The sequence below is a fragment of the Talpa occidentalis genome, unplaced genomic scaffold (assembly GCF_014898055.3).
Source record: "Talpa occidentalis isolate TD23 unplaced genomic scaffold, MPIMG_talOcc4v2.1 talOcc4.12, whole genome shotgun sequence".
NCBI lineage: Eukaryota > Metazoa > Chordata > Mammalia > Eulipotyphla > Talpidae > Talpa > Talpa occidentalis.
The window spans coordinates 54,253,751-54,276,083 of NW_023601212.1; the positions used below are offsets into that span (position 1 = coordinate 54,253,751).

Here is a 22,333-nt window from a genome sequence, read left to right on the forward strand (position 1 = left end):
AAAATAATCATAATATGTAACTATCTTATCTGAATCTTTAGGGCACTCTAAATTTGAAATGTCTAGAAAAAGAAAAAATTGTTTGACATTCGTAAACTTAGTGAAATCTCAGGAATCTTTAAAAAGTTCACCTGCCCAGGAACAAGATAAATGGTGTTTCCTTGAATAATATGCAACACACACACAAAAATCCATTGTATCAGAGATATGTCAAAGAAAAATAAAAGGTTAAAGTTTTTAAAGAGCATGAGCAACAAATGTAAAACAAATCAGCACTACAAGAAACCTTACTTTTACTTACATACATCTACTTTTCTATTTGTTATGCATTAGATCTTAACAGATAATGCAGGATTTTATTGATTTTACAGTAAAAAAAAAAAAGATGGCCATTTTAAGCTCCTCCTATATGTTCAGCAATTTAGGTATAGAAAAGGCTAAAACTGCCCAAGGCCAGTGAGAATTATATTTTCAAAGCATAAAGCAGGTCAAAGCCTTTTAAAAAGCTGACCTTCAGTTAATGAAGCTCATGGTAACAGATGCTGCCCTTATAACAACATCTAGCTATAGCTGATTTAAAATAAGAGGAAAATGTTGCTCTACTTAATTATTTTTTTATTGTTAGGAAAGAAAAGTTAAAAGTCAAAAATGGGCTTTGTCATATTTGCTTGTTTCCCCTAAGACAGCAACAGACACATAAATTAATGGAACATAAGATAAAGTCCAGAAACAAATCCAAAATATATGGGCAATTAATTTATGATAAAGTAATCAAGTAGAAAATGGAAAAAGGGCAATCTCAATAAATGGTTATAGGAAAACTAGAAAATCATGCTGAAGAATGAAACTGGACCATTATTTTACACATAAACAAAATTAAATTCAAAATTCATTAAGCACTTGAATATAAGAACTGAAACTATAAAATTCCTAGAAGAAAACTTTGGTTATGGTGATGATATTTTAGATTTGGCACTAAAAGTAACATCAATAAAAGCAAAACTAAAACAGAGAGGACTACAAAACTTCTGAACAGCAAAGAAACCATCAGCAAAATAAAAAGGCAATCTACGAATAGAAGACAATACATGTAAATCATAAATCTGATAAGGAGTTTATATCCAAAATATAGAGAACTCATACAATTCAACAGCAATAATAATAATAATAATAATAACAACAACAACAATAAAGTAAAAATGGGCAGAGGATCTGAATAGACTTTTCCAAAGAAGACATATGGATAGCCAATAGATATGCAAAAAGGTAATCAACATCATTAATTATCAGGGAAATATAAATCAAAACTACAATGAAATTTCACTTCACACATGTTAGAAAGGTTATTATAAAAAAGAAAAATTGGCAATGTGGAGAAAAGGGAACTCTAATGCACTGTTGATGGAATACAAATTGGTATAGCCACTATAGTTTCTCAAGAATTAAAAACAGACCTACCATATGATGATCCAACAATCCACTTCTGGGTATTTATCCAAAGAAAACAAAAACACTAACTTAAGAAGATATTTGTACCCTACCACAGTTTCTTCCCCCATGATCACTGCAGTATTATTCATAGCAGTCAAAAATATGGAAACAACCTAAATGCCCATCTGTGGATGAATGAATGAATGAATGAAGATATATATAATGTAATATTCAAAAATAAAAATGAATGAAATCTTTAAAATCTTGCCATTTGTGACAATGCTGGGCCTCGATGGAATTGTGCTAAGTGAAATAAATCAAACAGAATCAATCTAAAGGCGAAAAAAAAGAAGAAAAACTGAGCTCTTGAATACGGAGAACAAACTGGTTCTGTTAACACAGGCATTGGGTAAATGTTAGGCAAAATAGGTCAAATGGTACAAACTCAGTTATAATAAAGTCCTGGGGTGAGGGTTAATGTATAGCAGGTGAATACAATTAATAATTCTGCGTTCCATATTTTTCTTACTAAAAGAGTAAATGGTAAAAGTTCTCATCACAGGAAAAAAATTTCTAACTATGCACAGATAACTATAATGTGATCATTTTGAATAGACATAAAAGTTGACTCATAATGTTGTACATCTATAATATGTTAATTATACCAATAAAAATGGACTTTATCAAAATTAATCACTTTTGTGTTTATAAGGGCACTATCAATAAAGTGAAGACAACCACAGTATGGGAGAAAATATCTACAAATCATTCATCAGATAAGGATATAAGTATCCACAATATATAAAGAACTCACTCCTGGAATTCAACAATGAAAAGACAAATAACCTAGTTGATAAATGAGCAAACGCTCTGAATAGACTTTTCTCCAAAACAGATCAACAAATGGCCAACCAGCACATGAAATATTTCAACATCACCAATCATTAGGGACACCCAAATCAAAACTATAAAGTCACCTAATAGCCACGTAGGATGCTATTACAAAAAAGAAACAGTAACAAATGTTTTGCAAGGATGAGAAAAAAAATTGAAACCCTCATATACTGCTGGTAGGAATTAAAAAATGGTGCAGGAACTTGGAAAATAGTTTGACAGTTCCTCAAAAATTAAATATGGAGTTACCAATGACCTAACAATTCAACTTCTAGGCTTATACCCAAGAAAAGTTAAGACAGTCCACACAAACCTTGCAAATGAATGTTCACAGCAGCATAAAAGTGGAAATGCCATGTTTGGCATGCCAAATATGCCATGTTTTCCTTACCCATTCATCAATTGATATACTCCAATCCAATCCAAGTGTATCAATTGATGAATGGGTAAGGAAAACATGGCATATTTGTACAATAGAATATTACTCAGTCATTAAAAATGAGTGAAACACTAATATGTGCTACTAGAGTCAGGCCTGAGTGAAGGACAATGACCTGACCCCTATCTTAACATTTAACCTGGAACTTTAGTTTAAGGTACTACTGTGCCACATTCCTTAGGGTCATGATAATAGATTCTTGAACGCACACATATATATTTTGTTCCGTCTGAGGATGCTGTTAATATTAGTGCCACAGGAATACCTGAGGGTCATTTGAAAGTGGTAACATAGGAAGAGAGCAACTATTCCAGGAGAGACATCAATAATCTGATAACTATCCCTAGGCTGCTCTTTGCTTTTCTGGACATGAGAAAGCAGAAACCCTCACCAAGGCCCTCAGGTCCTTTCAGTCCTTCCTTTCCTTCTATATAACCTTCCTTTATTTGCAACCTGAGAAGACAGTATTATTTAGGGTACTAACTGCCCTTCTTCCATGGTGGTGCCACCTGTTAATAGATGTTTTTTATTTTATTTTTTTTTTTTAAAGAGGCATGAATTTTTATTTATTTATTTGTTTGTTTGTTTATACATGCACTGGGTACAGTCAGAAGCGCGGGAGGGTGAGAGAATTCACCAGAGCCAGAGCGGGGAGCAGAGCAGGCAGAAGGACCGAAGTACACTGCTGAGGGGAGCAGCGGGCGGCAGGAGAGGTCTGCGCGCCATGTGGGACCCTCCTGCGGTGGCCGGGGAGCAGCCGGGGATCGAACCGGCGCTGCAGAGGCCGCAGAGGCTTCCCAACCCAGCGCTCAACCGCTGCGCCACCGGGGAGGCCCAATAGATGTTTTTTAAAAGATTTATTTATTTATACGAGAACTGGGGTACAGGTCAGAGGCGCAGGAGGGTGAGAGAATTCACCAGAGACAGAGCTGGGAGCAGAACAGGCAGATGGATCAAGGACACTGCTGAGGGGAGAAGTGGGTAAAGCAGGAGAGGTCTGCCCCGCCATGTGGGTTTCTCCCTGGCCGGCCGGGAATCGAACACACGCTGCAGAGGCTGCTGACAGCTTCACAGCACTGCGCTCAACCTACTGTGCCACCGGGGAGGCCCTGTTAATAGATTTCTTTGTGGAAATAATCTCATGGATCACAGTCAGGCTTTCTGAGCAAGAACAATAAGACCAGGTTACAATATGGATGAATTTTGAAAACATTTTCACAAAGAGAAAAAAAACATACACTAAAGACCACATATTGTATAATTCCATTTATATGAAATGTCCACAATAGGCAAATCCATAGAAAACTAAAGTAGATTAGTGGTTGGCAGAGGCTAGTAGAGGGGAAATGGGAAGTGATGAAATGTTCTGAAATTAGAGGTAATATTTATACAGCTTTGTGAATATATTAGAAACCAGTTAATTGTATACTTTAAAAAGGTAAAGTTTATATTATTTGAATTATATCTCAATAAAAAAATTTTTAACTTCAAGTTAACCCTATGACAGAGATAATGGTAAAGCATGTTAATTTATACAACAAATAATTTGTCTATTAGATACTACATTCAGTGTTAAATGCTGGAGAAGAAATGATCAACAAGGTAGATATTGCTCTTGACTTTATTATATAATTTGTATTCTAATAAGTGAGGCAGAAAGAAACCCAGACAAAGAATTACAAACTGAAAAGTGTTGTGAAAACAAACAGGGTACAAAGATAGAGGGTATGTAACTGGTATTATGATTATCCTTTTTGGCAGAAAAAGAAAGTGAGAAAAGACCTCTTCTTAGGAGATGACACGTAATCTGAAATTTGAACCTGAAGAATAAGATAGATCCAGGGCAAAATGGTTTCCAACAGAGGAAACAGCTTATTAGGAGAGAAACACTGGTACCGGACCACCTGAAATCAGGTCACAATAGGACTTACAGGTGGTAGTGACAGGAAATTAAATTAGGGACATAGGCAAAGTCCCTTACACACATAAGGCCATACTGTGCTTGAATTTTATCCTCAGCGCAAAATGTCTTAAAGTAGAATTAATTTAATTTTATTAAATGATAATTTAAAACAGTATTTCCCAGGACATTAGGTATATGACTGAAGAATTCCAAGGAACTAAACTGAGTCGGTGATTTAAGAGTATAAACTGAGTTAATCTGATTCCTTTAAGGTAGTAGACCTCAACTAGGGATGAGTTTGCCAGCACATCATCCTCTCTCTCTCCCCCTGCTAAATAATGAATTATTCTGTCCCAAATGACAATGATGTCAAGGTTGAGAAATTGCTCTAAGGCAATTAGATTTGAGACCAGCTCTTTGTATTTTTATTATATTCTATATGCAAGTGTTTCTATGCCTTCTGTCTCAAAAACTACTCATAAGTGAGAGAACTAATGAATAAAAATTAACATGTGACTAGGTTCCATCAAATATAGGAAGAATTATTTAGCACTACTGATTTCATGCTTTAAAGAAAAAAAAAAGGTGTTTCTTTTAAAAGTGTGATTTACAAATTCAGAATAAATAACTTAAAATTCTATTTTTTTCCCCAAATGCTACTTCATCAACAGATGGGTGAATTATATAAAGCATATGGCAAAGAATATTCAAACATAAAAATGTTACTCTAAAATCATTGGTGTAGTAGAAATGGAGCTAAATGGGAGTAGGAAGTCATTCATTCAATAAATGTTGAGTCCTCCTAGGCACCAGGCAACGAAACAGGTGCTGGGGATATAATGACAAGCAAAATATGCAAAAACTTTGCTCTCAGAGATTACACTGTCCTAAGGACAATACTTAAACGATCACAAAAATATGCAAACTGTAATATGAGTTTTGAAGAAAAAAATAAGGAAAAAACAGCTGTGGGAACTTGGTAGTCTGCAAGGATTGTAGGGAGGGAAGGTGTGGGAGTCTGAAGAAACTGTTACAAAGGCAACGCCATAAAAAGGGGAGGAGCATTGCAGAGCACTGAAAGGGCACCATTTCCCCCTGCTTCCACTTACATGCAGTCACCTTGGTCTGTACACTTCAGTGTGCCATGATTCAGACTTCCTCAATGGGGGATAGCTGGGAAAGAGAGGTGGATATATACAGGTAGGACACATATGAAGGGAGTTGGAAGGAGCATTAAAGAGACATGTGGAGGGAGATACATAAACACTTGGAAGCAGTAGTGGGAAGAGATACATGGGTAAGAGACATGTGGGGAGACTGCTCCTGGTCCATGGCAGAGACAATGGCGGCTGTTATCTTGACCTCAAGATGGACTGTGTAGTATATTTTTAATTTTGAGTCTCTCCTTATGTCCCAGCTTTCTGGGACCTGCCTAACCTCTCTTGTGGTTCCTTATCCGAAGGTACCTTAGACTTATGGCAAGTGTTAGGGCCTCAGTGGCTCTGCTTTGAGCCAAGCCTGTTTGGATGGACATTTGGCCAGGAGGAAATGAGGAATATTTGAAGTTTTACTGGGAAACTGTTACTGGAAATCCTTTCTTCTCTCTCTGCACACCAATTCTATTAAAACTCTTTTCACACTAGGAGTTTGCTTCCTTTGCCTTTGTGAGAGTGGATTGCTGTACTTCTTTTAGAGCATGCATCCCTTAACAGTTTGGGGTCCCTGATAAGCCTCCTCAGTGGCATGCCAACAAATTACCATTTGAGATAAAATGTGAATAGGAGAATCGCTCCCAGCAGTAGGAACAGCAAGTATATTAACAAGATGCTGAAGAAAGAAAAGGGCATGGTGCATCTGAGAAACTGAAGAGGTCAAGTGACTGGACTCCAGGGAACAAGAGAGATAGTGGTGGTAGCTAAGGCTAGACAGGCAAGTAGGAGTCAGATTAGTTAGGGATAAAGGTTAGTCTTTCTCCCACAACCAAAGAAACATCTTTGTAGGATTTTTAGCAGAGTAAAAATTGTGATGAACTGTGCTTTGTAAATGAAGGGTATGGGGAAACCAATCAGATTCATTACTATTTTTTTTAAAGATTTATTTATTTATGCATACAAGAACTGGGGTAGAATTGCGAGGGGGGGCGGTGAGAGGATTCACCAGAGACAGAGGGAAGTGGAACAGGCAGATCTACTGAAATAGAGTGGGCGAGTCAGAAGAGGTCTGCTGTGCCATGTGGGTCACCTCCCTGGCCAGGATCAAACTCGCGCTGCAGTGGCTGTGGATTGCTTCATAGTGCTGACGCTTAACCCCTTGTGCCACCAGGGAGGCCCCAGATTCATTACTATTAAGTGACAAGTCATGAAAACCTAAACTAGGGTGAGGGGATTGGAGATACAGAGAAATTCAGGAGATAGTGGAGGTAAAATCAATAGGTTTTAATGAGAGATTGGATATGGTTCTGATGCCAACTACCTGTATTAGCTTGAGTAGTGACTGACTCTGTGTTTTCTCTTGGGCAATGAGGGTACTTCAATACACACATTTGCTAAGCCCTCCCCTAAAGTTCCAAATTTCATATTCCATAATTAAATTTGCTAATTTATACAAAGTAATTCTGATTCCAATTGGCCTTAAATGGTCATTAACAAGATTTTCTAATCTTGATGTTTCACAATATGAGGTTTAACTAAATGTGTTTTTAAAATAGACCTGGTATTGTCCTAATGAATATTTACAAAATGTCTGTTATGCAAAAAAGAACAACAAAAAAGCAATAAATAATTCCAGCCAGCACATAATCAAATAGTAAAATAAGTGATGTATACCCATGTTTTCAAATGATTTTTGCTCTTGTTATCTCTACAAGAATTTCTGAAAGACATCTTCCACATTTTTAAATTATGACAAAAGATTTTGGGCACATTTAAAGAGTTACAAATAATGTAATGTCTGATGCACTGTAATTATTTGATTTTAAAGTTGAAATTGTTTTAAATGTAGCTAATGGAATTTAAAAGCTATGAAACATAACAACATTCATTATCATGTATACAAATAAACTCTTCTTGAACCTTGGAAATTTTATGATTTTTTTTGTGAACTTGTATTTCCATTCTAGATATGTTATAGCATTTATTCTAACATACTTTTAGGTTTGAAAATCATTTATTGATCATCCTATCATATTTCCTAGCCATTAAATATATATATATAAATGGAATTTTAAGTACAAAATCTTTTCTAGTCAGGGCCTCCTTGGGTGGCCTAGGGGTTAAGTCTCAGTGCTACCATGGTGACGGCCCACTGCCAGGCCTGAGTTAGGTCAGGGAGCTGAGTTCGATTGGCCAGGGAGCCAGTCCACATGGGATATCAGACCTCTCCTGTTTTACCCACTGCTCCCCTTAGCAGTGTATTTCAGTAGATATGCCTCTTCTGCTTCCCACTCTGTCTCTGGTGAAACCTCTCACACCCTCCCTCCCCCGGACCTCTGGCCAACACCTAGTTTTTCTACGCAAAATAAATAAAAATCTTACAATAAAGGAATAATTCTTAAAAAAAAACTTTCCTAGTCATAAATCTCTAAATATTAAAATGCTCCTGGGTTAGGTTATCATTACAATTACCGGAACACACTACATCAATCCAACATAAACATGTAATTACTTAGATAAATATTAAACATAAAAAGTAAAATGTTAGTGGGAATTTGAAAATAAAATCTCACATTGACGTGAACAGAACTTTTTCTTCCAATTACTTCACATATCCATTGATAAACACTGCATTATTGCATGAATGGTAAATACTATATTTGCTAGAATGATGAATATTACATTATTTACTAGAATATTATGACTAGTGTAGAATGAGATAATCTAACTTGTGTAGATATAAGTGCTGAAAAAAACTTGTTCACATAGTGATGATTGTAGTAATGTTAATTCTTTGAACATCTTCCAAGAATTTTTAAAAAATTATATAGTATTCTATTATTAAAGATTAGTTTCAATATAATACAAATTGACAAATCATTCTTCAACTGACAACAATTTGACTTCAAAAGCATTTCTTATCCTGTTAATTACTCATTTTTCTCAAGATCTACACCAAGTATTTGACACCTTCATTTGGAAGTTTACTTATTTATACAAGTAAACTTTATATATTATACAAGTCAACTTTTTATATTTATATAAATATTTAACTTATTTATACAAGTTTACTTATTTATACTTATTTATACATTTACTTATTTATACAAGCACTAGGTACAGTCAGAAGCGCGGGGAAGGTGAGAGAATTCACCAGAGCCAGAACGGGGAGCAGAGCAGGCAGAAGGACTGAAGTACACTGCTGAGGGGAGCAGCGGGTAGCAGGAGAGGTCTGTGTGCCATGTGGGACCCTCCCCCGGTGGCCGGGGAGCAGCTGGGGATCTAACTGGCGCTGCAGAGGCTACGGACAGCTTCGCAACCCAGCACTCAACCACTGCGCCACTGGGGAGGCCCAAGATAATTATTTTTTAAAGAAGGATTTACATTTGCTAATAATGTTAACCTAATTAATTCATACGATGGGAAAGTATATGTGATTCTTCAAAGCCAACTAGTTAATCAAATCTATCTAGTCTGATCTACCTTCAGCTGAATTATTACTGATTATAGTTCTTTTTCACTTCTACAAAGCTCCATGTATTAGTAATAATATATATTAAGACTGGCGTTACTACAAGCCAGTTAAATAGAAAGTGTCTAATGACTACCCAAAGTGAATAGTATTAATTTAATTGAAATCTCACTTTTTTTTTTTTTTTTTTTTTTTTTTTGCTAAGATGAGTATAAGAATGAACCAGAAGAATTATAAGCACAGTGGTTATACATGCCAGGCATAAAGCTTTCAAAGAACTACACTTATGTAACTATCTCACTTCTTTCTAAAGTGGTAGCCATGTAGCTAAAGATAGAATGCATTTATGATGAACATAACATCAATAATCTAGTCACATAAAATAGGAAACACAGGTCTGTAACAAAAAAGTACTGTAAAATCAAGGTATATTTTACACTTCAATTCTTTAAGATCCATAAACTACATGTTTGTTGGAAAATTTCCCCAATATTCCCAAGTTTTGATTTTATGGCAATATATCAACTAAAAATTTTTTTCTTAGCTCAAATTTCTCCAAGTGAATTTTATAAGCTTCCCTTCTTCTCTATATTCTGGGACTAGTTGGTATTTAAATTAGACCACAAAAGTAGACACTTATTTGTCTAATACAAGAGTTATCTAATGAATAAAATAAACAAAATGCATCCCAGAATCACACTGAGAAACATGAGAGAACAAAGCAAAAGTAAATAAAGCAATGAAATTAAGGAAATAAATAATGGTCTAGTGATTTTATGTATTTAAGTGGAAGATTTGAACTTTCTATTTCCGTGAAGAAAAGAGTAACATATTCAATATAAAACACTCAATTTTTGATCCCCCAAATATAGTTTTTGGTTCTTAATTACATATAGACAGATTCACCATCTAAGCAGCTAAGACATACCTTATAGTTACATCTCCCCTAAAAGTATGATTAGGGGTTCTAGTCCAAGATGTAACATAGGAGGCTTTGAAGTTCATCTCCTTCCACAGAAGGAGAAACCATCAAACCAGCCGAGTGACTCTTACCATTGAGTTAAGTAAGATAATGCCCACATTACTCACACTGAAATGGATAGGTAATGCTGAGAAAGACTCACATAAACTCCACCTTGGCACAGTCGTACAATCTAGAAGAACTCCCAACTCCAGCTACTACCTAAAGGAGAAAGGAAATTGGCTCCTTCTCTAAAAGAGAAATAATAATACAATAATGACAGGGGAGACCGTTAATAGCCCAGTTTCAACAATGCAGGGACCATCCACACAGAATATCAATAAGGAAATTGTAGGCCTGAACTACAATTTAACCAGATGGACCTAACAGACATTTACAGAACATTCCATCCAACAGCAGCAGGATGAATTCTTCTTAGGCACACATGGAACATTCTTCAGAATAGATCATATGTTAGGCTACAAAACAAGTCTTAATAAATTTAAGAAGGCTAAATAATATCAAGTATCTTTTCCAACCAAAATGTTATGAAACTAGAAACTTATGTCTCAATCTTTTTTTTAAAGATTATTTATTTATGCATAGAAAAACTGGGGTGTAGACCAGAGGTGTGGGGGTGGGGGGTGTGAGAGGATTCACAAGAGACAGAGTGGGGAGGAGAGGAGGCAGATTTTACTTAAATACACTGCTAAGGGGAGCAGCAGGCAGGCAGAACAAGAGAAGTCTGCTGCGCTACATGTGGATTAGCTCCAGGGCTGGGGATCCAACTCAGGCCATAGCTGTGACAGTGCTGACACTTGACCCTATGCCACTAGGGAGGCCCTATGTCTCAGTCTTTAGAGCTATCCTGAACTATTTTCAGTCCCATTAAGCAATCACATTTTTTTCCATTTCCGGGACTTAACACAAGATATTCTTTTGCCTGAACATTTTTTTCCTTAAGTACCCCAAATCCATTTCTTTGCCCAGCACCAACATTCATATTCACATTATTTCCCTTGTTCCCTGATTCTTTTTAAGAGACATTATGGACCAGAACAACTCTGAACATTCTTAGTGCATTAAATTATTGACTATTAATGATATATATCTTTCACAAGTATTATCAGGTGAATTTTAAATACAGAATAGGAGAAAAATTATTAGGAAACTGCCTTGGGGAGTGAGAAAAGGATGAAAGATACAACGAACCCTATATGTAGGAATGGAATCAAAGATAGTGTGAACTCATGGTTGCTAATATGTACGTAGATAGAAACAGATACATATATATGCAAAGGGAGCTCTCTCTCTCTCTCTCACACACACACACACACACACACACACACACACACACACACACACACATCCCCACCTTCTTAACTCTAGCCCTATCAAAGTGTCAGAGCAATGATACTTTAAAAACACCTAGCACTGGGATTTTAATTTCTAAATAATCTTCTCTAACAAAAGGAGAAAGGTGACTGAATCCAGGACTAGTGCAGGGAAAGTAAAAAATGAATACGAAATAACTATTCAAAACAGCTAACAGAAAATAAATTCTTGCCAAAGGATGGGAGTATGTCAAAACAATACAGGAGTCAATAAGGAAAAGCTCCCAGTGGTCAAACAATAAGATAAATTATTGTATTAGTTGATAGATTATAATTCGTAGTATAAAACAAATATCCACAAGTACAGATCGATAAATAAATAAATAAATGGATAGATAGGCTAGCTCGTCCCTGCAGAAGAATTTTAATTATTAAATGTGGAAGGACTCTTCGGCCCCAGTCGCAAAAGCAAGATGATGAAGGGAAGGGCATCATTTGGAAAGCATCGCAATATGACACATACACTGTGCACCGCTGTGGCTACAAGTCCTACCACCTTCAGAAGTCAACTGGAGGCAAATGTGGCTACCTTGGCAAGCAGAAGAGAAAGCATATCTGGAGCACCAAGGCTAAAAGATGAAATACCACCAGGACTAGTCATATGAGGCACCTATTGCAGATTCAGGCACGGATTCCGTGAAGGAACAACACCTAAACCCAAAAGGGCAGAAGTTGCAGCATCCAGTTCATCTTAGGAATTTCAAGAGTTATGCAATACATTTCTGGTTTATAAATAAATAAGGAAGGAAGGAGTAAGAAATACAAAATAACCATCAGGCAAATACCACAATACTAAACCGGGTATACAAGATTCACCTACAGATATGTTAACCTTTAATAAGAGAACAGCAAGGTTGCAGATACATCTAAATATATTTATTTGGGAATAGCACAAAACTGCAATTCCAGGAAACAGACTTAGGTAGAAACCTAAAACATATCCTCAGGAGGGGCTCAGGTTGGGGAGGGTAGTGCTTTTATAAAGGGGAGAAAAAAGGATGAAGTCATGGAAGATGAGGTAGTGAATGAGGTAATTGGTCAGGTGAAGGAGACACAAGGGAAAAATAGTTGGATGGCAGGATCACAAGCTAAAACAGTCAGGTGGAGATGTCACAGAGTAAAAGCAGATAAAACATTCTTCCAGAGAGTATTAGTCCTTTCACACAGGATATTGTGTTGGCTTCTTGGAATGTTGGTGGTTTTGCCTGATCCAAGGGTCATATCCAGATTAAAAAGCACATTAATGTAGTCTTTTCTGAGATAGCTTTCTCTGGTCCTATTTTAATATGGTTCCAGTGATGCTGCTTTTCAGAATAATAAAACCAGCACACAAAAGTTTGAAGAGCAGGAAGATAATTATCAATGCAAAGAGAAAAACAGTAACTTTATAATGAAGAAACTGGGTAGACACCACTTTCAGCACAAAATCAAGGTTAACATCACCAAACAAATAAGAAATCAACATTATGTATTCCTGAAATGACTCACTGTAAAGAACACGAGTGATACAGAGATTTCTAAGTGCTAAATAACAAAAATCCAACTCAGTAAATTTTAAATGGGCTTACTAAATAATTCATGAATCAGATAATATCCCATCTAGCAATTAGAAAGGCATTGAAAAAAGTTGTACAAAATGGCGTTTTTGTTTTCTAATACTCAGAAAGAGGCTAGCACAGTCATTAGCAAAAGAAAAGAAAGATTCAATAAGACAAGAGTCATCACATATATCACACCTCACTGGTATTGACCAGAAAACTCCAGAATGGCTATTTTACATTTCCACTTTTGGAAGAGGCTGAAACTACAACTAGGTTGCATATTAAGTCTTGGATCAATCCCATTTTTGGTCTGTTTCTTTTTTATTATTATTTAACATAAAAATATATATATTTGGTCATTCAGATGACCAAAATCAATTTCTTTTTTTTAATTTTATTTTTATATTCCCCATACAATTGCAACCCCCTTATTTTGATCCCAATCCCTCCTTTCCCCGCCCCCCACCCCCCATAGTGTGTCTCTGGTTCATAGTTGTTTGTTGATTTTGATTTTTTTCTTTCCTATAGTTATTCTTTTTTCTGGTCCCTTATTTACATTTTCTAAATTCCTGCTATGAGTGAGACCATCCGGTATTTTTCTTTTTCTTTCTGGTTTATTTCGCTGAGCATGATCCCTTCCAGTGCCATCCATGTTGCTGCAAATTGCATGTGTTTATCTTTTTTGAATGCTGAGTAATATTCCATGGTGTACATGTACCACATCTTCTTGATCCAAAAATCAATTTCTTACAGTTATTGGGAATTCTTCCATTACTTATGACTCAAAGCTCCCAAAACTCTTGGAATTTCCAAAGAGTAGAAAATGACAAAGATGTCCTTTCTTTTTGTGAATGAGGTGACTTTTGAAAGTATTTAAGGATGCTGGCTGATTACCAGGAGAATCAAATAAGTGATTAAAAGGTTGGAAATTTCTGTCCTATAGCCCCAACCCCAAACTCTGGGGAGGTTGAATTAATCACCAAAGGCAGTGATTTTATCAATCATGTCTATGGAATAGAGCCTCCGTAAAAACCCAAAAGGACAGGGTTCAGAGTGTGGCTGGGTTGGTGAGTACTTGGAGGTGCTGGGAGAACAGTACACCTATACAATGAAGCTCTGCATCCTTTCCCAAAGCCTTGCCCTATGCATCTCTTCTGACTGGCTGTTCCTGACTTATATTCATTTACAATAGACTGATGAATAAATTGGTTTCCTGAGTTTTGTCAGTCATTCCAGCATATTAATGGAATTCAAGGAGGAGGACGTGGGAACCTCTACTTTATAGCTAAACCGAAGTACACGTAACAAACCTGTGCTTGTTACTGGCATCTGGAAGAGGTCATGAAAACCTCCAATATTTAACCTGTTGCTCAAAAGCACAACAGCCTCAGTCTGTAAGTGTTATTTCGAGGAGGAGAGAGAGGGGGAGAAGGCCTACTGTTAAAAACAGAATTCTTAACCTATGAAATCTGATACTACTTGGGAAGTGTTAGAATTGAGCTGAACTGAAAAAGTAGGATACCCAAGCGGTATCTGGAGAATTGTATGTGTGGAGGATGTCACCTACCAAGTCAGTACATGGTGATCAGAACCCATTCAACACATCACTTCAGTGGTACTGTTGGCAAAAAGGCATGGCCCAAATCTATTCATTAATAGGTAAGTAAATTTTAAAAAGTCAGACAAAAATAAACTTACAGATAAACAAAATTAGTCATCAAAGTACAGTATTCATCAAACTGTCACAGCCATGACTAAGAAACAATTAAAAGAGTAAACTAGGCCTCCCTGGTGATGCAAGGTGTTAAGTCTCAGCACTGTGAAGCTATTGGCAGCCACTGAAGCATGAGTACAATCCCAGGCCAGGGAGCTAACCCACATGACACAGCAGACCTCTCCCATCTCACCTGCTGCTCCCCCCAGCAAAGTATTTCTGTCAATCTGCCCGTTCTGCTGACCACTCTGTCTCTGGTGAATCCTTTCACCCCTGCACTTCTGGCCTACATCTCAGTTCTTGTATGCATAAATAAATAAATCTTTAAAAAAAAAAAGTAACATAAAAAAACTCATCTCAATGCAATGTACCCACTGACGAGCTGAGCAGAGTGGCCAGGGGTGAAGTTATATAACATGAAAGGTAGATGGACTTTGAGGAAGAAGAAACAGAAGAACTCTGGTTCCTGCAACCCAACTTATGCCCTGGCACTGCAGGAAGGAGATGGAAGGAAACACATGGAAGAGACACGTCAAGACACTTGGAGGAAGACACATGTGGGTGAGAGACATGTGAAGAGGTTGACAATGGTACCAATTATCTTGATGTAGTTTCTCCTTTTGTCCTGGGACCTGCTTCAGACACTCTTTCCTATGGTTCCGTGTCAGAAGGTGCCTCAGACTTGTGGCAAGCTCTCAGGTCTCAATGGCCCACTTCAGGCCAACCCTCTTTGGCTGAGCATTTGTACAAGAGAAGTCAGGTAACTTTGGGTGTTTTATTGGGAAACTATTACTCTTTCTTCTTTCTCTATGCACACTAATTTCCACTACAGTTCTTCAAACTCAGAATCTGCTTTGTCTTTGTGTGCACAGGTGGCTGGGCCCCTTCTAGTTTGGGGATACCAGGGGTACCCTTGGTTGCACATTAACAGAACCCTGAATTGGATCCCTGTAGAGAAAAGGACACCAGGAGAAAATCTGGAGGTCTAGTCAAGACTACTATACCAATATGTTAATTGCCTGGTTTTGATAATTGCACTATTGTTAAGTAAGCTGTCAACATTAGGGGTAACTGGATGAGGAGGATAAACAAACTGTACTATTCTTGCATTTTTTCTATAGGATTAAAATTATTGCAATAAAAAATTAATATTTCTAGGTATGACAGCAAATGTAAAAATGAAAACAATTTAAACTAGTAAGAGATTCAATTTTAATACCATTTACCATGTTACTTAATTTATAATTAATAAGACACTTAACTTCTTAATTTGTAAGATAGTCTCATAACAAGCCTTAATGCCACTATCACATATTTGTGAACATACTGTAAAATACATGTAAAATATTCTGGAGTAAAACCCCTCCTAGCTGCAGCAGACAAAAGAATATCTGTATAGATCTGAAATATGGGGAAAAGCTGTGCAAAACTCATTGCCTATAGGTAAAGTCAGTCTTTTCCGACTCTCACTAAAGACTGAGGAGTTAGATAAAGAAGATTTAAATAATGGGTACTGAGTCTTTGCATCTCTAAACTGTATTCTTTAGAAAGGTTAGTGGGATGGGACTTAAAGTTTTAACCCTCTAATTACTTGGTTGGTTCTTCACTTAAGCAGCCAGCATCCTTAGGTATTTCTAAAAGTCACCTGCAGGGGGGTGGGGACCCAAGGGACAATTGTGAAGGATTATGGATGACTTGTGGTTTGTGTAGTTTGGTAACATACATTTGAAGAGGTGTGATCCTATACCTCCTATACCATCATGTAAATCATATACATTATTGCAAACTAATGTTACCTTAATAAAATAAAAACAAAATCTTAAAAATAAGGAAGACACTAACGCCCTCTATTGCCTTCCTCTGAGCACAGATGCATCAACATATCTGGGTCAAAACAACTTAGAAACAGAAGGCACCCGCTGAGAATACATTTTTAATGTCAATGACTCACTGTTCCTACCTATATAAACTAAATTCAAATTTGTGTTTGCTGGAACAGTTCTTCCAGAGTAAAATCTGTCAGACTGCTTCCTGGGTTCATGTCCTCACCGTGAGTTATCTAATAAACTCCTTGCGTCTAATTATCATTGACACTTTATTTCTGGTTACAGCAAATATTATAAAATGTCTATTATGTGCCAGGCACTATGCTACTAAAAATACAGTGCTTCAGAAAGCTCTCTGAACTTTGGGAGAAAACAGATACTAAACAAGGAAAGTAAAAGAGCATGTATGTAATAAAGAAGAAAACACAAGGTACAAGGAGAGCATGACAACAGCTACTAAGTCAGTGCAAAGTGATCAAGCAAATCTTTCTGAGGTCAGTGGAGAGATCAGGAAGGAACTGAGAGATGTGGGGCAGGAAGAGTATTCTAACAGTATGTGAAAGCAGAAAATCTTGCTGACTTGAGAAAGAAATCCACTACTGCTGAACCACACCAAGTGAAAGAAAGTAATCTAAAATAAAGGTGAAGAGGCAGGGGGCAAATGAAAGGGCTATGCAAGACTTGTAGAAGACAATAAAAAGGGGAGTTTTATGGCCTGATGCAATTTTAACAAGAGTGTTTTGCATGAGGGTAAAGAGACTGAGACTGATTTCTGGAAATAAAGCAGACTAAAGACATAGAGGAAACTTCAGAGTTTTGTATACCTAAAATACTGTACAAAATTTAAAAGACATCTCTTTAAATACATAGCTAAAAGAGAGTAACAGACATCTTCAGACACCAAAAAGCCTAAGAGAAAATGCCAACCCAAAAAGGAACTGAGAACTGAAGCAAAGGGCTACTCCAAGGATATTTGCTGAGAGATGCTTGATAATGAAATAATAAATTCACAAAATTAAACATTATATTTATAAATAGTAATAAGTTCAAAATCAAAATAATTATTTAAAAGAAAGGGCACTGAAATAAAAAACAATAGATAGAGGTCCTTCACCATATGTTATTTGAGAAATGTGGCTCTAAAATTAAATCTATAGGCCCAACTGCTGGGAGCAACAAAGTTAACAAGGTTTTAAATGATTTGGCTATTTTATTCTTTTAATTCTATGTACTACCATAACACCCTTCAAATAAATACCTATTTTACATAGGCACTCAACTTCAATTGCCTGTAGTGAAATAACTCAATTGATAATCATCTCTATACTGACAATGGAACATATCATACATCCATGGGAATGAATAATTTCTATCTACATTTGGGGTAGCCGTCATCATGTAAACCACAGTATATGTTTAAGGCGGTCAAGACAGTTTTAACTTCTACATTTAGGCAACTTTACAATACAATTTAAATCTTAAAGCAAATGAGCATAAATGCAATTTTGTTTAGATGACTTAACTGTTATAAACACAATTCATCCTAACATTTTTCAGCTCTCTTTTGTATATAGCCCTTAGCTCCTATATTTCTCCCAGAGGCCTTCTAGGTCCTACTCAATAATTACTAGGAGAGATCATTATTATCAAATAAAGATTACACTTAGTTTGAGAGTAGGAGTACTTTATTCTACTTTTGATTTGTCAACCTCCTTTGTAAAATAAAAGGATATGTTCTCTGTGTAAAGGTTGCAACTCCACACCCTCCATGTTGAACTTGGAACATATCTTTCAGTACCTCACTGACTTTTTCATAAGAAAGTCAGGCCTTTTGTTTAACAATTAATAAGCATGAAATTAAGGGAAAAAAATAAGGATGGTAATTCTCTTTTAGAAAAAGGACAAACACTATTCAAAAAGTGTTTCCAAGACATCAAAATAACAAAGTCAAGGAAACCCTAAAGCAGTAATCTTTACAAATTCACAGATAAACTATAAGAAATTCCTTCTGAAACTAAATGTAAAATGTTATAGATCTTAGGACACAATTATTTTTCTTAAAGTACTTAGAGTGATTTTTTTTGTCTTAAAGAAAGTTAAGATGTACTACTTCTGAGTGCTAAAATCCCTGAAGCCAAGAGAAAGGGATACACCAGCAATAATTCCCTGTTCTAGGACGGCTGGAATAAATTAGTCCAAGCAGACTGCAGCTGACTAAACTTTCTGAATGTTAGCCAATTAAAAAAACACTGCTTTTTTCTGAATTTATTGAAATCTTTTTAGTTATGGAATTTTTATTCACATAAAGAAAGTAAGGTTCCTTTATTTGGACAGGATTCTCTGAATCATTATGAACAACAGCTGAAGCCTTAAAAACACCAAGAAATGGTTCTAGTTATTAAAGAAAGGAATCTGAAAAGATGAAGGGATGGAATACATTCATTGGAATAATAAGGCTTTATTTCCTACAGCAAAGTTTTATGTACTCCTGGTCTTATTAACCCTACCTACAATTATATTTTCTATGTAACTTTGTTAAAGGGTAGTGTGCATCAATCCCACAGAATGAAATACCTGATAATTTCTTTGTGCAGAATCCTCTTCATCTTTTGAACTTCTCAGTCACATGAATTACATAAATGTAATCCTAGTCATGTCTCAAATCTAAACTAAGGTGGCATTACCCAGAAGAAAATTATAATGGAATTATGGGGTTTGACAGTTTCATACAGAGGCATCAATTTTAGACATTTATTTTTGGCACATAAAGTCTAGAAACAGACTTATGAATTGTCTATGAATGCAGCAGATCTTGCTAGAAAGCTATAAACAGGACATAATATATAGTCTCCAGTATTTACACAACACTCAAACTAAACAAAAATGCCATAATAAACCCTAACTTTAAGCCAAAACTCTACTCATTAAGTTTAAATGAAAGTTATAAAAAATTTAGTGCCCTTATCACTTATGACAATGTCAGCCACTATTTTGGTACATGTTTTCTATGAACATACATTTATGTGTACATGTATATGTTATACAGAACTGGGATCATTATATGCTTGCAGTTTATATTCTTTGGTGTAATATTATGTTAGAAGTACTTCCCCATTTTATTATATAGACTTTAGCACTATGATTTCAATGGCTTTACATAGTATTACCTCATATGGATGTTTTAGAGTTTATTTTGTTTTCATATTATTTGGGATTGATATTGTCTTTTCAAATTAATTGCCAGATTCTGATATTTTTTTAGACAATGCCAGAATAAATAATTTTGTCTTTGCATATTTTGTTTATAAAAGATTATTTTAAAAATCTTGATTATTAGGATGATTAAAGTCAAAAGCATGAGACTATTTGCAGTTTAAATAGGAAACCTTAGATGTGCTACAATTAAAAGTAATAAAAAATCATTTTAAGATGCAAAATAAATTGCCCAAAGTGATCATTTATTCACAGAAAGTTTATGAAGAATCTTTAAGTTTTTTTGCCTAATCTTCTTATTGGTTTAAATATTGTTAAATAAAACCGAATATTGCGCAAAAAGATTGGGATCAATATGGCAGCAGAGTAAGGCTACAAGTACGTTCTCCCATAAAAACGATTAATAGGGAGGAAAAGCGGCAGGTCCCTGAAAGAACTGGGACACAGAAGATGAACGGTTGACTCTGGCAAACTGGCTGAAAAGGAAAGTTGCCATAAAAAAGGAGGAGACGAGAGGAAAGCTCAGAACCCTACCCTCCCGCACCACAAAGCAGGCACTCCAACCAACAGAAAGGAGAAAGAAGAAAAAAATCCAAACAAAAGAGCAAACTAGAGATCAAGTGGGACTGTGAGTAGAAAGGAACTATTGTAGGCAGCGCACCCCGTGACCGGGAACTGTGGAGAACCAAGCGGGAAGCAGCAGGGAGGTGAGCTAACGGGGGCTCCTGATGCCATTGGAGGAAGATAAGGACTCAGCTAACAGACCTGCAAATAGCCCAAGGCCAGCCAGTTAGCTTGTGCAGAAAAGCGCGCCCTCAACAAGCATACGTGGATCCCAGCTGCCCAGCCTCTGCGACCTATGTTTGTGGGGAGACACGCGGAAACCGTCACTGAGGTGAATGACCCTTACTGGGTAATCAAAAACCAGGTGCCCGGGCATGAGAGTGGGGTGCAAAAGGCGCCATTTCTGTAGACACTGAACTGGGCTAACACCTGTGTCCCAGATCTGAGGGCTTCATAGCGGAGAACCGGACACAAAATTCAGGGCAGGAGATCCCCACTTTGCACGGCACAGGGCAGACACAGCACCACACGCCGTTGAGCCATTCCACACCACCCCCACTCAGTTCCCCAGAGACCCATGGGAAAAAGCACAGCTCTGGAAGGACAGTAGGAAAGATCTCTGGTGCCACCTAATGATCAGAACAAAATCACCAACTTCCTAATAGTTGGAAGCTAGGCTTTCCAAAACCCCCCTCAGGCTCTGAGAGGGGGTGGGCCACGCAAATGGGGGTAACAAGGGAAACAAAGCGTGGAGCAAGACCCCATTCTGGAACTGAGAGCTAGGCACAGGATTTGGGGTGTGGGATGCGCCATAACAGTGGGTACTGCACAGGGTGACAGCTATCGTTTTGGATCTGAGATCCTGAGATTGAGAACTAGAGCACAGAATTCAGGGCACAGGATCCACACAGCCATAGACACAGCACTGGGTGAACAAAATGTTATTTGAGGACCTGCTTTATTTGTATCCCCAAATTAAAATGGGGGAACAAGTCTAAAAAGAGGTTAAGAAATGTATCCACAGATACAGGCTAAAAAATATATTAACTGCTATAACTTATTTCTCAATGTCTTTAATGAGTTGATGAATGTAAAAACACTATTAAGAAAGGAATTATGCAAACCAAATTTTATCATAAACCAAATGACTATTTTTTTTAAATGAAGGGGAGAAATATATCTAGTTTTTCTAATTCACAATTTCCTGTAACTACTACCAATTTATTACATTAAAAAATCTCCAGATATTATTTTTTCAAATAAATATACACAATGAGAAACTACAGGCAACTTTTACCAAGTTAACATTCTATAGTAATCCGGGCCTCCCCGGTGGCGCAGCGGTTGAGCGCTGGGTTGCGAAGCTGCCCGCGGCCTCTGCGGCGCCGGTTCGATCCCCGGCTGCTCCCCGGCCATCGGAGGAGGGTCCCACATGGTGCGCAGACCTCTCCTGCCACCCGCTGCTCCCCTCAGCAGTGTACCTCCGTCCTTCTGCCTGCTCTGCTCCCCACTCTGGCTCTGGTGAATTCTCTCACCCTCCCGCGCTTCTGACTGTACCCAGTGCATGTATAAACAAAACAAACAAACAAATATAATAAATAAATAAATAAATAAATAACATGCCTCTATTAAAAAAAAAAAAACTATAAAAAAAAAAAAAAACATTCTATAGTAATCCTAAAAAAAAGAGAAATGCACTAAGAATTATTGGTTTACCTATTTTTAACGCACAAATAGACACAAATGAACAGATCCATCTTTTAATAGTCTATTCTCTTTTGAAAGCTACAATTGATCCCCCGTTATCATTTTAATGAACAAAGATCCAAT

At 36.8% G+C, this 22,333-nt stretch overlaps 1 protein-coding gene and 1 pseudogene across 1 annotated transcript in view; one reads left to right on the plus strand and one right to left on the minus strand.

Moving 5' to 3' along the window:
• The window catches only part of XPR1 (xenotropic and polytropic retrovirus receptor 1), a 189,301-nt gene that overhangs the window by 75,755 nt on the left and 91,213 nt on the right, over positions 1-22,333 (minus strand). The window lies entirely within an intron of this gene.
• LOC119241217 (60S ribosomal protein L37-like) lies at positions 12,029-12,340 on the plus strand (annotated as a pseudogene).